We start from the raw sequence: 17,441 nt of genomic DNA, 5'->3' as shown, positions 1-17,441 counted from the left end.
CTGTCAGGCAGGAGAGAATGAGGGCTTAAAAAAGTTATTTTACTTTTCATGTTCGCTCATAGAAAACGGGTTAAGTAACTGCTAATAACAATATAACATAATTCCTGATTTTGCTGATTCACAATAAAAGCTTTTAAACAATGGGGGCTTTTATTGTAAAGAATTTATATGAAATTAAACCATTTTACAGCCACAGATGTGACCACTCAGGCTCTAATTAGCAAAAAGAGAATGTACAGGAATCAAGAAACAGGAATGTCTGTATTAATATAATATAATTAGGGCTGTCAAACGATTAAATTTTCTTAATCGCGATTAATCGTTGAATTTCTATAGTTAATCGCGATTAATCACATGTTTTATCACATGATTAAAATTCTATATTTTTGCATTTCAGAACTGTTTTTAAGTACACATTCACAATGGAAAGCACTTCTTACCAGTGTATCTTGATTGGGAATCAAATGAATGCAAAGAAAATGACTTTATTTGTATTTGTTTATATATTTAATCTAGTCACACATTTGAATCTAGAGTCAATATTAGGGTTGGGTATTGTTTGGTTTGGAGACCGGTGCTAAAGCGGTGCTTTTAAAACAGTACCGGTGCCTGAACCGATACGTTTTAAGAAAGTAAAAAAAAAAAAAGAAGGGTACTAAACAGTTGGCAACATTGTTTTTCCGACAACAGCAGCTGCAGATTGTTACATCCCGGTGTTGAATACTCTACAGTAAAATACAGTCACACTTTACACCGTTTAGCGTTAGCTGTCAGCATTGTAACCATGTTTAATCCAGCTACTAGCTAGCGGTAGGCTAACGTTAGCTGCTGTCGAGTGTAGTGTTAACTTGCTAATGGTAGGCTAACATTAGCTGCTGTTGAGTGTAGTGTTAACTAGCGTCATGTGCAGCGATGTTTCTGCATCAGAGAGAAGTGCTGACATATCAGTGGCACCAGAATGAGGCACCGAAATCCGCGTTGCTATTCCTGCAGCAGCAGGATGTGTTACGAGAAAGTACGGCAAAATAGTAGCCTGTTAGGCATGACGCAAAGCTGAGTGAAGTGATTAGGAGGAGGAGCGCATTAAGGAGCGGGGGTAAGTGAGATTCGATCACAAGTTATTACTCAAGATGCATTTGGGGACACATTCTACAGACAGGTGAAAACACACGCACCTAGAGCTGTCCACTTGTGATCCGATCACTCAGGACAGATGGTAAAACCAGGTCAGAACAGCCTCACTTCTATAATAATGTGATCACATGTGGCCTAAACCACCTCCGAATATAGTCTGAGTGCTCGGATCTCAATGCGTCCTGAGTGCATTTCCAGTATTTAGAGCTGTCCATTTGTGATCGGATCACTCAGATCGGATTTTAATACCAGGTGAAAATGGGGTCTACGAAAGACGCAAATGGGAAAACTGCTTCTCTACAGGTTGATTATATTAAGGTACAGTAACTGTGCTGTAAATACTCCCCTTGGCGCTTCTGTGAGTTCCAGTACACATGCCCACAAATGCACACATATGCGGAGACACCTTAAGAGTGCAATAAGATCGTATGTCTGCTTGTTTCATAATTATGTCATGAATGGCCTTTGTTGCCACACATAAACACAATGGCCCTCATTTACGAAACGAACGTACGACAGAAAACAAGTGTAAAACCGGTGTCATCTCCACGCAAAGCTCGGCATTTATCAATATCGACATGAGCGGAGGCTACGAGCAAATCTCACGTCAAGTTTAAACTCGTGTACACAAGGTTTCGAGTCAGTGTGGACTTGTGGTGCGGCATATAATCAGTTTAACAGGAGAAGGAGAAGTCATCAGTTTATCACTTATCGGCAATGGCAGATCTGGCTCTTTTAGAAGACCTCTATGCGCCGGTACAACAGTGCACACGTACGCACATGGGCCACGGTGGAGCACTGCATCGGATTAAGAGCAGATGGCTCTACTTGCATCAGCGGGGGGGGACCCTACTATACACGCCAGAAAAAGTCTGCAACATTGTTTTAGCCTGTGGGGTTCTGCACAACATCGCACAGGAAAACAGGGTGCCATAAATGTAGTGATGGAGCCAGATGACCCGATGCCCAGAGAGCAGTGTCCAGCACAGCCCCAACTGGGGGCTATACGAAGGAGACAGGATATTATTCCTCACTTTAAAAAGGTATAGTGTTATGTTTGGCAATGATATTCAATACAGGAAACATGACGATGCGCAACATTTTTATTTATTCTTCAGGTTTTCGTTTCTCTTTTAATGTGTCGTTAATGGCCACAAGTGAACGATTTATTTCTGCCATTGACCGACATATTTCGGTTTGTTTTTCCCAGCCCCTCTGCTGTCAGGAGACAGGGTAGGGGTGGTGGTCCAGCACGAGGGGTGGAGGACACGCGCTCTCCCTCACAGCTCACGGTTGCCTGGCTCTGACTCATGAAAAAAACACAGAGTAAAATAAAAGACACTGCATAAACTCCGCTACTGTGTATTTATTTAAATATAGGTACACCTATATGGAGGCCTATGAGATTGCAATATAAGCCTGTATATTACTATTAGGACTATAGCATACATATGTCAAGGATGTATAAATTAAATAAACTTCAGCTGGAGTCCGATTTACTACGGCAACACTGTTGACCGTATCAGTGATCTCTTTCTATTCCGCATTCTTTCTACAGCCTTTAATACCAGGCTGCCAAATAGTACACACGTTAGTGCAAATGAACCTGAGATGTCAGGGTTTCAATCTCCTCTGAAAAGTTCCGCTTCTTCGCTGGATTATGTCTCACCATGTCATAAATTGTAGGGGCGAGGCCTCAAAACTGAGAATATATTGGGGCGTGATATTTAAATTAGATTGTTTCCAGCCGCTGCATTTAACAATGTACGACCATTCTAACGCTCTGATTGGCGTGATACGAACATTTCATGAATCACACGTGAAGCCTGTCGTAAGATGATTTCTGCGCTCATATCTGCTCTGGTTTCTACATTAGATTGATAAATGAGGGTCGATAACACAATATTTGTGCTGAGTATGCGTTGAGCTTGAGCTGACTCTCCTGTGACCTTTACCTGCCCTGCTCCACTATTGCAGTGAAAAGAATAAAGTGAAAGTGACTGGTGAGAATCAATTGTCTCCTCTCATCAGACACATACATGCAGAGAAACCGATACACACACTCACTGCTACGACCATCATGCTAATGTAAGGTGGAGACATGAAGTCAGCGCTTGTCCCCTGGCGTCTGGGCAGCCAATGTGTCCTCGTTCAGATAGCCTGACATTCAGCACAGCAGTAACTCATCGATCCACAGGAGAGAGAGAGAGAGAGAGAGAGAAACCACGAGAGAGATGTGGGGGAGTCGAGGAGGTTGTGGAGGAGGGAGAAGATACGCTGCAAGGCTGATTGAATGATAGCTAGCTGGAGCAATAGATAGCATCAGAGAGTTGATAGAGCGCTATCAGGAAGAAAGTGGAGGCACGCTGGAAAGCTGACTGAGTGAAGCTGAGTGATAGACTGGTGAAAGTGCCTGCCACTGGGCTGAAGAGAGCTCTGAACAAAGTACCGTGCTGTTTTGGTAAGAACTACTGGGTATTCTGAAATGGTTAGGGCTTTTTTTTATCCTGTGATGCTTTCTGTCTGTGGTCTGCACTGTTGTGGGCATGCCAAGCATCTAAATTTCTGAGGAACTGTGTAGGTTACATTGTCGGACTTCAAACTTAGTACCCTGGGGAGTTCCCTTGTAAACAAACACAGGTATGTGGCATAGCTGTTTTTACCCCACTGCATCTTACAGTCTTCATCAATGGATGGAGTTTGCTCATTTGTCATGGAAATAGTTTAGTTGGCATGACATGACCTAAGCATAAAACTTTGGTTATGTGATAAAAAATCGTCATCAGATCCTCATGCAAATGCTAATAGTAGAGCACAAGATACAAAGAAAAAAACATTGACCTGCTCATGAAAACAAAACAATGTCTAACTTGCATGTAACATGCGGGTGAGACCTAAACTGGCCTGGATGAGTGTATACTTTCCTACCTAAGAGGGGTTGGGCTGTGTTAAACTGACTCACCGAGAACCTGCTTCGTTTCGTGTTCTGAAGCCAGGCCGGCTATCTCTGGTGTCTCCCTCGTCGAGGCGACCTCCGCTCTGGTTCGGCTTTCCAGCGTCCCTCATTTACTTCTCAGCGAGCCCGCTCCTTGGTGTGTTGTAGCTCAAGTTTAAAAGGTGTATTTACAAAAGTTCTGTTGGGGGAAACAAGAATAGTCTTTCAGCGTCTTTGTCTTCAATAGTGTTCTCCGTGTAGAAAGCGTTGTGGTTTGCAGCCGTCAGCGTGTCGCTTTCATGATTGTCTCATGCCAGAAACAATCTCCTGAATGAATCTGTGTCAGTACTTGCCATATCAGCTAACTACTCAAAAAACCTCTCAAAACATTATCGGTACTGTGTTTATAGCTCATACTGTATATCTGTGTCACTCTCACGGACACTCTCTAACTCTTATCTTTCTTCCTCATGCACACACACACACACACACACACACACACACACACACACACACACACACACACACACACACACACATTCTCACAAACATCACCACACACACATCTCCTATGTTTTTTATTCCAGTGTTAGGGCTAATTTATTTTTATATTATTTATTTCCCTTGATATGAAATGTATCTCATTGTTGTTACAGTATTTTGTATCATACTGCTTTCTGTTATAATTTAGATTGTGTTATCCACGCAGTCGTGTCTTTGCTTGTCGCCATAATCTTTTTTATTGTTGTTTTGTCTGTTTGTTGTTTGCGGTGAGATGTTTTTAAATGCCCTTTGGGTTTTTGTCTCCCACACATTCATTATTGATTACATCTCTCCCCTCAATGATTTTTACTATCATGATTTAGCACTGTTTTTCTGCTCCTGTCATTTCTCACTGTGCAAATATGCTAAACTACACCCATTATGGAAGATAAATTAAATAGAATTTTGTTTTTACACCATTTTCTATTTTATCAATTCACAAATAAATATTGAAAATGTATTTAACTTAATCTATGGTACAAAACATGTTTAGAATATACTGCTATGGTTGGCCATTAAAAATACAATGTTGTCTTTTTAAATCTTGCCTGCTCATCAGACTGCCTAACTGTCTCTCCGGTTGATCTGGAGCAAAAACTACGATATGTTCTTCTCATCTTTTTTTGGTTCGGCTTCAGACAGAGTGCTGCTAATGACTGCTGCTGGTTCCATTCACAATCATCCTGGATGATTAGGACTGTGACCTTTAGCAGAGCCAGATCATTCAGATCTTAGTGATTTTTATCCCCCTCTAACTTCTGACAGAGAGAGATAGAGAGAAAGAGAGAGGCAGATTTGGACTTATCAGAAAGGAAGAAGGAGTAGATCAGAGAAACAAGGTGGAGAGGAGAGGATGAGGAGAGAAATAAAGAGGGAGAGGGCGTGGAGGCATAGATGAAGGGGGGAGGATCACATTGCACTACTCACCCTGGAGGCACTGACATTATCTAGGAGAGACAGCATCAGGGAGAGGGAAGGTGATGAAAGGAGAGGGAGGAGGGAAAAAGGTGGCATAAAAGGAGTGAAATGTAGCTTCTGACGTTCTTTAACAACACCTGACATTTACCTGGTTTTCATGTGTTCGGGCTAGACAATTGGAGTCCGGTAAAGGCCACCAGTCTTCTCTCTCTCTCTCTCTCTCTCTCTCTCTCTCTCTCTCTCTCTCTCTCTCTCTCTCTGCAGAAAGAATGTCGCCTGTCTGCTGAGTTCACTCCATTTTCATCAGCGCTGAAAACAGCCTTCACCATATACTGAGCAGATGAATCAATGAGCAGGATGGAAGAATGTGTTGTTTGTCAGAGCCAGAGGAATTATGAGAGAATATTATTATTGAGAATAGCTGCAGACCAGAAGGGTATTTCATGAACAATGTAAGACGTATTGTTGGACTGGTTTCACTAAACTGAATTGTGGCTTTGTTTTGAAGTTTTATATATTGCAATAGAAAACAACATTTCAAAAGTAATACAAATTAAAGCTGCAAGCAGCGTTGGACGGGCCCTCCCGCCTCTGCGCGCGTTGGGGTTACTGGCAGACGCCGCTCCTTGCGACCGTGCATTTGCCCAGCACTCAGCCACTGCAAATCGTCACCAACGAAAAGGGAACTCCCTGCTGAGTTCAGTGATACCTCACACAAGACTCTACATCATACAGTTCATTAGCTGTAAAACGGGGCTTGGCCAAAGCATAGCAGGCGGGTCAAACCATCACCAATTAAAAAGAAACTCTCTGCTGAGTTCAATGATACCTTACACAAGACTCTACCTTAAATGGGTCATCAGTTATGAAAGGGGTCGTGGTTTAAGCATAGGGGGCAGGCCAAACCATCAACAATGAAGAAGGAACTCTGCTGAGTTCAATGATACCTCACACAAGGGTATACCTTAAACGGTTCAAATGTTATGAAAGGGGCGTGGCTTAAGCATAGGGGGCGGGCCATACCATCACCAATGAAGAAGGAACTCTCTGCTGAATTCAATGACACCTCACACAAGACTCTACCTTAAATGGTTCAAATGGCGGGTGTGGCCTGAGTAAGTGTGCGTGGTTAAAGTATAGGGGGCAGCTCAGTATCACATGTAGACCACACATTATAAGTTTCATGTAAATCGGATGATGTTTGTCATATAAGGCTGATTTCCTGTTGCGAGCAGGGGGCGCTATGACCAAAAGTCAATTTTGGCCTATATATATATATAGATAGATATATATATACATACAGTATATATATATATACACAAAATGGCCGCCCCACCACAGCCATGCCCTATGATGAAAAGTTTTTCTTTTAATAATTTTCCATCTCTAATGTCTTAAGATGGCGCACACCAAATTTGAAGTTGATCAGATGAAATCTCTTCATTTGAGATTTGAAATTAGTTCGTTAAAGTACGACATGTGGAAATGGCACATGACTTCAAAATGGCAGACTTCCTGTTGGGTTTAGGGTATGGCTCCAATAAGCTTTTTTGTACATCTTGACATGATATATATGTGTACCATGTTTCGTTTTCTATGTTAAACGTACTGCAGGGGCTGAATTTTTTTAACTTTGTAGGGGGTGCTAGCGAGCCATTTTTGTGCGCCTATTCCCGAAACCCTTAAAATACGTAAATCACAAGACTTGATGCGACCGCCAATTTTAGTGAGTTTTTGAGTATGTTAAGCCCCTCAAAAAGGCAATTCATTTGCCGGTAGAAAGAAGAATTCCTTCAGTTTCAATAGGACCTTTGCCGCTGTCTGCGCTCGGGCCCTAAAAAGAATTTAATAAAAAACAGAAAAGGCAGAATTTACGTCAAAATACGTCAAGGCTTAGTGCCTAAGCTTGCTTTTTGAAATACCCCCAGATCATTGTCATGTTTCCAGCGATGAAGTTTTCAAGCCCATCCAGCTGCTCATGTGGAAAACCTGTTTCAATTTTTCTGTCCATTATAGTAAATTGCATTACAAACCACATGTGAGTAGGAAAGTTAACACAACTCATACAAAGGTACACCATTAATTGCATGGATAAATTGAGAGACAGCCACCCGCTGACCTCCAAATCAGTGGCAATACAGCTCAAATTCAAATAACCCTTTATTATAAACAGCCACAGTCTATCCCCCAATTAACCATGCATCCAGGTCTGCTGAATCAGCACTCTGGATGGTCTGTGGAGGAAAGCAGCTGTACCTCAACTTGCTGGTGCAAACATCATTTCATCATGATTAAAACTCAATGGTTTGAGACCTTGTCAGATGCCACACAATTAGCCTATATGGCAAACTGCCAAACTGGCAGCGTGTGTGTGTGTGTGTGTGTGTGTGTGTGTGTGTGTGTGTGTGTGTGTGTGTGTGTGTGGGCACATGTACAACTGTGCATGAATGTGTGTCCCATAGAGCCTACGTTCACCAGATAAATGCTGATTATCAATCTTAGCTGTCACTGAGAGGAGCAAAATGTAGAAAAGAGGGCAACTAGTAGAAAGGAATCAGAACATCCAATTGCCATATAAATGCTTCAACGGTCAATCACGAAAGTGCAAGATGGTCAGACGTACATTCACAGTTCTATGGTGTGCACTCAGCTGAAATGGCTGCTGTTTCCATTTGTCATAGTTTTTTTTTCAATAAAACTATTCAGCAATACACACACATGGATGCTTATAAATACAGCACCAAAGTACTGAGGACCGGACCAGCTGTTCCCTGCAGAATATTAACATTAATAGCCTAAGACGTAAGGAATTGAATGCAGTTAATTTCCCTTGTACTAGTGACATCTTGATAAAGAAACATATGGGAAGAGAAATTTTGAATTAACCACAAGGGAAAATTGCCATGTAGGCAATATGCTTTTGCATTAATTTTCGACAGACAAAAAAGAGAAAATGATAAATATGGATAATGGAGATACATTCCGGACACAGAATAATGATGTATAATATTAATGGAGGGTATGACTGAGTCTCGGCAGTAAGGAGAAACCTGAAATTGGTGTAACTTAGAATGGTTGGTTGAACCCTTACACCAGGGATCCTTACTTGGTTTTACTATGTAGACAAAGCACAGACATTACATTACATTACATGTCACTTAGCTGACGCTTTTATCCAAAGCGACTTACAATTGCTACATATGTCAGAGGCCACACGCCTCTGGAGCAACTATGGGTTAAGTGTCTTGCTCAGGGACACATTAGTTGATGTATCGCATCATCACCACCCACAGACAAAAGTGTAAACACAACACCACAAGGTATAAATATTAATGGAAAAAAGAAAGCAACAAGCTTTTGAAATAAACATTTAAAAGGGCATTAAATACATGTGAGACTGATCGGCTTAAATTGGCAATCATAGGGAATTGCAACAACATCCATAGGGCTGTTCTGCTTTGATACAACTCTCTTGCACAGGCCAAATCCCTCCTGTCCCTGAGTTATAGAGTCCTGTATTTGACACAAACAACAAATTTACAGAGGCGATGAGAGACTTTGTTAATTGGAACAAACATTCAACAGTGATGTCTTAGGAGAATTGAATATAATACAGTGCAAAATAGCAAAACTTTGTCTCGTTTGGCTAGAAAGTAAAATACCTCATGAAATGCCAGTTGCCTGCTACTAGCTGTGTACTCTTCTGTTAGCGGACACATCTTCATCTTCAATCTACTAAACACGTGTTAATGCAGTGGATTTTAAGTTAATTTTTAGATGTGAATACTTAACATGTGGTCACATTCAACACATGCTACTGAAATAGTGACATGACTCAAAGTTTATACATAATATTAGTCATTTTATTCTAGAGCTTGGTTTATTACTGTGCACACACTGCGTGTGTAAGCATGCTCTTGGTGTGCATTTGTGTAAACACGACCTCAAGGTAGCAGGTTCATTGTATTCTGATGAGGTATGTTTCAGAAGAGAAGCCAGAGGAGAGAGAGGTGTCAAATATCTGTGTTTGACCTGTGTATGTGTGGGATCTGTCTGAGGTCTCTGCACGCTGGCCCTCTGCTAGGTGTAGCAGCCCACACAGTGAAATCCTATGAACGCCATGAGTCCCAAGTGGATATCGCCATTTCAATAATGCATGGATTATACAGTCAAAATCAATCCCTATTGACCTGCCAGGTGAAGCAAAGTAGAGTCAGGGCAGAAATAAATGATGTAATTCAACTTTGAAAACTACATTGAGGGAGAAAAGTTTGTGACTATCTGAATATATCTGAATAAATCCACTACTTCCCTGAATCCCTGTACCCCTTAACTTCTCTCTCTTTATCTTTCAAAATTGGGTGAAATATTGAAGGGTCATGGTGAGGGTTTTAAAATATGTGTCTCTGAGATTTTGCCTTCACCCAAATGCAATGTTGGTGAATGGAATTGTATTGGTGGTGCTTACAGCATTGCAAGTTACATTTTAAAAACTGAAAAGCAACATGTCTTTCAAGGAAAAATGTCTCACCTCCTTGATATTATCTGTGAGATCACCCAGAGTGACGGGGGAGAAACACAATCAAAATGCCATGCAGCCACATTGCATTGGGATGGAGGGAGCAATCTCAGGTATCTCAAAACTTGCATGACAATTAAAATCAAAACTATCAGGCTATGGCTAGGTGTAGGTCGAGGTAAGTAAAAGAAAAAAAATGTTTTCTTTGTAATTAGGGGGGAGCTGACTATAGTCAGAAAAGTAGAAAGTCTAGGCTTTCCTTGAGAAATAAAAAAAACAGCATAAATATCCCAGAAAACCCTTATTCTACTTCCAAAATAGGGCGTTGGACCAAGGGGGTAAGCCAGCCTCCGCAAAGCGTAGCTCCTATGGAGCCATTTTGTTGCTATGAAGCCATCACCCGACGTTAGCATCCCATTGACTGCCATTCATTTTGACGTCACTTTGACAGCGAATAACTTTACATCTGAAGCGTTTAAAGACTCTATTTGTCCATTGTTTATTGCTAAAGAAACACAACAATGTATAAAAGGCTCCATTACCTCTTATCTCACGTTATGGCTCTGTAGCAGACGTTTTTGTAAAAATAGGCTAACGATTGTGTCATAACCACGCAAATTACTGTCGCATAGTAGAGGAATTACCATATAGTACAGGAGAAGCTCGCAGACAGTTTTGATTTACATTAGCTGTTTAAGTTTAAAGGGGTGATAGAATGATTATTAGGGCTGTCAAAATAACGCGTTAATTTCGATTAATTAATCTGAGAACAAATAACGCGTTAAAAAAAATAACACAGATTAATCCATTCCATATTGACGTTTGACCCGGAGCCATTCTAGCCACCATTGGACTGTAAAATGAAGGAGGGAGACGAGAATGTTCTGCCTGGATTATTAATTGGAACATTTACTTCTAAAAATATTCTTCCTGCCAACCCTGGCTACCGAAATCTGGTGCCACTGATATGTCTGCGCTTCTCTCTGATGCTCTGAAACACAAACACCACTGCATGTGACGCTAGTTAACACTATACTCGACAGCAGCTAACGTTAGCCTACCGCTAGCTAGTAGCTGGATTAAACATGGTTACAATGCTGACGGCTAACGCTAAACGGTGTAAAGTTTGACTGTATTTTACTGTAGAGGATTCAACACCGGTATGTAACAATGTGCAGCTGCCTTCGGAAAAACAACACAGACGGTGCGTTCAATGAAACTGGTAAACTACATCCTTGTGGTGCATTTGAAGTTATTGTAAATGTCCTTTTCCCATCTGAAGGTTCAACAGCAATTTACTACTGAAATTAGTTATTGTTATTGTTGTACATTATTATTAAATCATTTCATTTTGACCATATGGCCTTAGCAATAAACAAGCCGTTCTTTAATGCCACCAACAAGTATCGGTTCAGGCACCGTTAATTATGTATGCGATTAATTTCGATTAATTAATCACAGAGTATGTAATTAATTATATATTTTTTTTTATCGATTGACAGCCCTAATAATTATATAGGGTATTTTACACTGTTCCTTAAGGTCTCCTAATAGGGTATGTAACATTGGTTGGGCTGAAAATTGCCCGAATGCTATTTTATTAGGCCCTTAACTACCCTGTGAATATGGAATTTGGAACAAGAGCTTTTCTTCCAAATATGGTATGCTCATGAATATTTAGATGAGCTGCGCGCTGACTGGTTTGAGCGTACCCCATAGAAACACATTGGAGATGAGACAGCAGGTCTCATATTTCAGACACTGCAAAGGTATACATTGTTTGTCGGGCTATTTCATTATTAAATTCACTTCTGAGACTTTTTTAAGCGAGAAATCAACTATATAAAGCTCAAATATGGGCCGTTTTATGAAAATGTATGGCTAATTGCAAATTTAGTAAGACGTGTCGGACTTTAGGAGCTCCACACAGTCTGACGAGAAAGCGGCAACCTCCATACCCAGTTAAAGTCACCATTTCTCGGTTACTGGACGACCGGGGCTCGGGGCTCCGCGGAGCTACAAGCTAGGCTGTGTGTCCCACTACACTTTTCGTATATTTACGTTTGAATTTCGTCACGCCACTTACATGACATGTACCCCAAGGTCTTAGAAAGCTATCAATGGTGTCCGATTTGAATGTAATGAATTTCTGTGAACATTAGGGGTTTCGTTAGCTGTGACTGTCCCTCCAATCCTATGTTTACAGATCGCGTCTAGTTAGCTTCACTTTTGGCATAATTAAAGTATATTTACAGTTAGAATTTCGTCACGCCACTTATATTACATCTACCCCAAGGGCTTATAAAGCTAACTATGGTGTCCGATTTCAATTTAATGCATTTTTGTATGCATAAGTAAGTACACCCCTATGTTAAATTCCCATAGAGGCAGGCAGATTTTTATTTTTAAAGGCCAGTTATTTCATGGATCCAGGATACTATGCATCCTGATAAAGTTCCCTTGGCCTTTGGAATTAAAATAGCCCCACATCATCACATACCGCTCACCATACCTAGAGATTGGCATGGGGTACTTTCCATAAAATCATCTCTCAATGCAAATCAAACCAGCTATTAGGTTAACTGAAATAAAACCATGCCAATCTCTCTCAAAGGCCAAGGGAACTTTATCAGGATGCATAGTATTCTGGATCCATGAAATAACTGGCCTTTAAAAATAAAAATGGCCTCTATGGGAATTTAACATAGGGGTGTACTTACTTATGCCCCCTGTATTTTAAGGAAGAACATTTATTTATTTACGATACATTATTCATTCACAAACAAAATTGGTGTCCTTAAAGGTTGGAGTTTTCCTCATTTTTTTAATTAAGGCAATAAGATCAATTTCCAAAAGATTATTTTTTTATTCCTCTTTTTAGTCAACTTTAGCATGGGTGTCCTAATTTTTTCACATGACTACGCATACCTACGTATATATACCTACGCTCTCCGTCTCTGCAAGATTCGGAATGATTGAGATTTCTCTTGGCACAGCTACCAGAAGACTTACAACTTTCAGACAGGTTGCTCACATCACATCTACATAGTCAAGCTCAGTTGCAGGCTGCGCAGTAACGCTCAGCCCTCAAACGGAAAAGTGCTTCTAATATACTTCACTGGCCTCCGTTGAAAACAACAGCATCAATTTGTCCATTTCCTTAACCGTCTATGTGTTGGACATACAGTATATTTTCATGACAGTTTAGCATACAAAATATGAAATATTTTGGTACTACATTTAAAAAAATGTATAGCACCACCATGCCAAAGAATTCTGCTAAATTACCGTGCTGAAATAAGAATACTAAGAACTAAGTGTGTGGGACAGAGTAAGAGAGAGTGGAGAGATTGATGTAATCGACACCATTGGTATGTCTTAACCCCTGACACATGATTGCTTAAAGATGGCTGTCTGCTGGTTCGTTACAACCAATTCTGCCTTAATCAGAAGCTGTTGGTCTCCTTCCCCGCAACGAGCCAGCTGTCATGGTGAGATCAAGTCTGGTGATAATTTATGTATTTTAAGGGTTTTGGGAATAGGTGCACAAAAATGGCTCGCTAGAGCCCCCTACAAACTTAAATAAATTGAGCCCCTGCAGTACGTTTAACGTAGACTCACAAAACTTGGTACACATATGTAGCATATCAAGACGTACAAGAAACGTCATTAGAGCCATACCCTAAACCCAACAGGAAGTCCGCCATTTTGAATTCAAAGTTCGAAATGAGTGCGATTTTGGCCATTTCCACGTCGTACTTTAACGAACTCCACCTAGAGATATCATCCGATCAACTTCAAATTCGGTCTGTACCATCTTAAGACGTTAAAGATGAAAAGTTGTTAAATGAAAAACTTTTCGTCATAGGGCATGGCCGTGGCAGGGCGGCCATTTTGTGCGTTTCACCGCCGAAACAGGAAGTGGGTGTAACTCAAGTGTACATTGTCCAACTGGCTCGAAACTTTTCAGGATTCATAGGACTCTAACTCTGAGAACATTTACAGGACAAAATTGACTCAAAGTCATAGCGCCCCCTAGTGGCAACAGGAAGTAGGCCTAAAAGTCAAGGTGCTTTAACGAACTCCTAGAGATTTCATCCGATGGACTTCAAACTTGGTCTGTACCATCTCAACACCTTAAAGATGAAAAGTTATTAAAAGAAAAACTTTTTCGTCAAACAGTGTGGGCGTGGCGGCCATTTTGAGTGTTTAGCGACGAACAAAGAATTGTTGTAACTTGAGTGTACGTTGTCGTATCTGCCCGAAATTTCTCACGATTGACAAGGGTCCAGGCCTGAGGACATATGCAGGCCAAAATTGACTTTTGGTCATAGCGGCCCCCGCTGGCAACAGGAAATGCGCCTTATATGACAAACATCATCCGATTTACGTGAAACTTATAATATGTGGTTTACATGTGACACTGAGCCACGCCCTATACTTTAACCACGCCCCCTTTCTCAGGCCTAACATAACATTTGAACCGTTTAAGGTAAAGTCTTGTGTGAGGTATCATTGAACTCAGCAGAGTTCCTTATTCATTTGTGATGGTTTGGCCCGTCCCCTATGTCTAAGCCACGCCCCTTTCATAAATGCTGACCCATCTAAGGTAGAGTCTTGTGTGAGGTATCATTGAACTCAGCAGAGAGTTCCTTTTTAATTGGTGATGGTTTGACCCACCCGCTATGATTTAGCCACGCCCCCTTTTCACAGCTAATGAAATGTATGCCGTAGAGTCTTGTGTGAGGTATCGTTGAACTCGGCAGGGAGTTCCCTTTTCATTGGTGACGAATTTGCAGCGTCTGAGTGCCGCGAAAATGCACAGTCACAAGGAGCGGAGTCCGCCAGTAACCCCGACGCACACCAAGGCGCAAGGGCCCGTCCAACGCTGCTTGCAGCTTTAATTACCCTCTTATGTTTCCCATCTTCTTTTGACCATATCGTGTCCTTTCCTAGACCTTTTTTTCTCCTATTCTGTGACATAGTTTTAGGCAGAGAAGTAGATCTGAGGAGAGATAAAAGTAAAGGATTGCTGAAGATGAGAGAGGCATAATAAAAAGGGACACAGTGGCACAGTGACAGAGCAGTGGAAGAAATCAGATTTGAGGAATTCCAAATGAGAAGATGAAACTGATCTTTTTTACTCTTTACCTTGTTTCCCCAGGCTGCCTGCTCTGTTTGCTTATAGCTTCTCAAATGATATGCAGGGCACCCGCACTTCAAACTATTTGGTAAATGGAGAGCAGGCACTGTGATTTTATGATTCTACAGTACAACCCGTTTCATTAAAAGTAATCCTTTCATCATTCTTTTATGGTTTTGATCAAATGTTTGTTTCAGTTTCAGTGAACAAAAATCTTTCTGCAATACAAAAGCCATCTCTTATTAAGTGTCTTGCATAAAGTACAGTGTCAGTGGTGTTTAAAATATCACAACATGCACAGACACACACAAGCAAGTAAACAAACAAACCAAATTAGTGTGTAGCTGTGTCCCTTTCCCAAAATGGCTTGTAGACAGCTGACTGAATTATCATTACAGAGCAAGACATTCATCATATGTTAATTATGAAACAAATAATACTCACTTACGATTTTAACAAATATTTTAAGGGTGATGTCAGGGGTGCCAAACTGCCAGCCTAACTAATCATTCGCACATTTCTTTCAGTACATACTGTACAGTAAGTGATAGGTTGATTTTGCATTTATATCCTTTGAGTGAAAGACACATGCAACATTCCAGACCTTCTGTTTAATTGCTTGTGTTCACCACAAGTGAATACAATTAGATTACTTTATTTTTAAATTATAGTGTACTAATGTGAGTATTAAATCAAGTTTGAAAGCTTCTGAAACCACTGCTGCCCCATAACTGCTGCTGTTGACCAACATATTTAGTATCCAGTCTATAACAACACTAAAATGCACAAGTTCAGATGTACTTAAAGTGGACTTTGAAGCAGCACAGGCATTAATATAATGTTGATAAAGATGTTTATGTTCAGTCAAAATTGAATTCAGAACTAAACACAATTAATAGTGCATTCTAAATAAGTATGGCAGTACAAATAGATTTTTTTGGTCACTTAGGGGCAGCGGAACAAACATATAGCATATAACAATGTCTCTGTTCTATTGTTCAAGTCATGACAGTGTGACAGTGGGCCAACAATACCAGGACCATGAAACTGAAGCAGCTAAATGAAATTCATCCATCAATAATTTTATTATTCACGCCTGTGCTTTTTATACTGTGACATGTCAAATATCTTCCGTGAAACAAAATGTACGCATCATAGCTTAATGTAACTAAATTATCTGCTATATTCACCTGCTCTTTGCTGACTGTGTCAGTATACTTTGAATTTAACTGCTGCAGCTGAAAAAGAAGGTGGTTTGAGAGTTTAAACTTAACCAAAACAGTAAAGCCGCAGGCCGGAAAACCAAAACAACAAGCTGAAAGACACTAAAATGCTCCGTAAAGGTAAGAGGAGTTTCAGAGTCATTCAGTCAGTGATCATTCTTTGTGGCTTTAGCACTCTGAGCAACCCCTTTCAGATTATACATAGTTATTTGAACCGTAAATACTAAAATATGTAATTACTGTAGACTACACTTACAGCTTGTCATTGGCTACTAATGTGTACTTTGACACTGCCCTCTTCTCTCCTTGCCTTCCCTCCTAACTAATTTTCTCTCTTCCTCCCTGTATCCCTCTCTTCTATTACTTCCTCCTTTCATTGGGAGCACAAATTAAACAGCTCTATGTGAACCATCCAGCAGTTCATCAGCATAAGTAAAGTTACAGCACAGCTTTACTTCCTATACTGGGTTTACGAGGTAGGGCAGTCAGCACCAAATTATGAAGCTCAGTTTCAGTTTTATAGATGCAGAGGAAAGAACAATTACAGTATACTGATTCAAAATTAAGCATGGGTGGACTATTGTCTTGAAGCCTGAGACAACAAGCAGCTTGCCCTTTCTCTCTGTGCCCAATTGTCTGCCTTAGAACCAAATCGATCAGGTAGAGAGGGACACATGTGCTGTCAAGGAGTGTGGAATGAAAGTGATAATGGTAGTAAATGTACAATACACACACACACACACACACACACACACACACACACACACACACACACACACACACACACACACACACACATTCTCTCAGACCACAGTCTCAGCATGCCTCACTGCAAGACTTGCTGTTCTTTTCAGTCACACACGCATACTGACAGCTTGTCGTACACACACGCACACACACACACACACACACACACACACACACACACACACACACACACACACACACACACACAGAAAGGGTTTCAGTCTTGATTTGATTGGTTCTGTCAGTCTTTCAGTAGTGATTTTGATTCCAGTTTTATGC

This window comes from Sander vitreus, chromosome 1 (genome assembly GCF_031162955.1).
Source record: "Sander vitreus isolate 19-12246 chromosome 1, sanVit1, whole genome shotgun sequence".
In the NCBI taxonomy this organism is placed as follows: domain Eukaryota; kingdom Metazoa; phylum Chordata; class Actinopteri; order Perciformes; family Percidae; genus Sander; species Sander vitreus.
The sequence above is the reverse complement of the archived record's forward strand: the minus strand, read 5'-3'. Positions refer to the sequence as shown.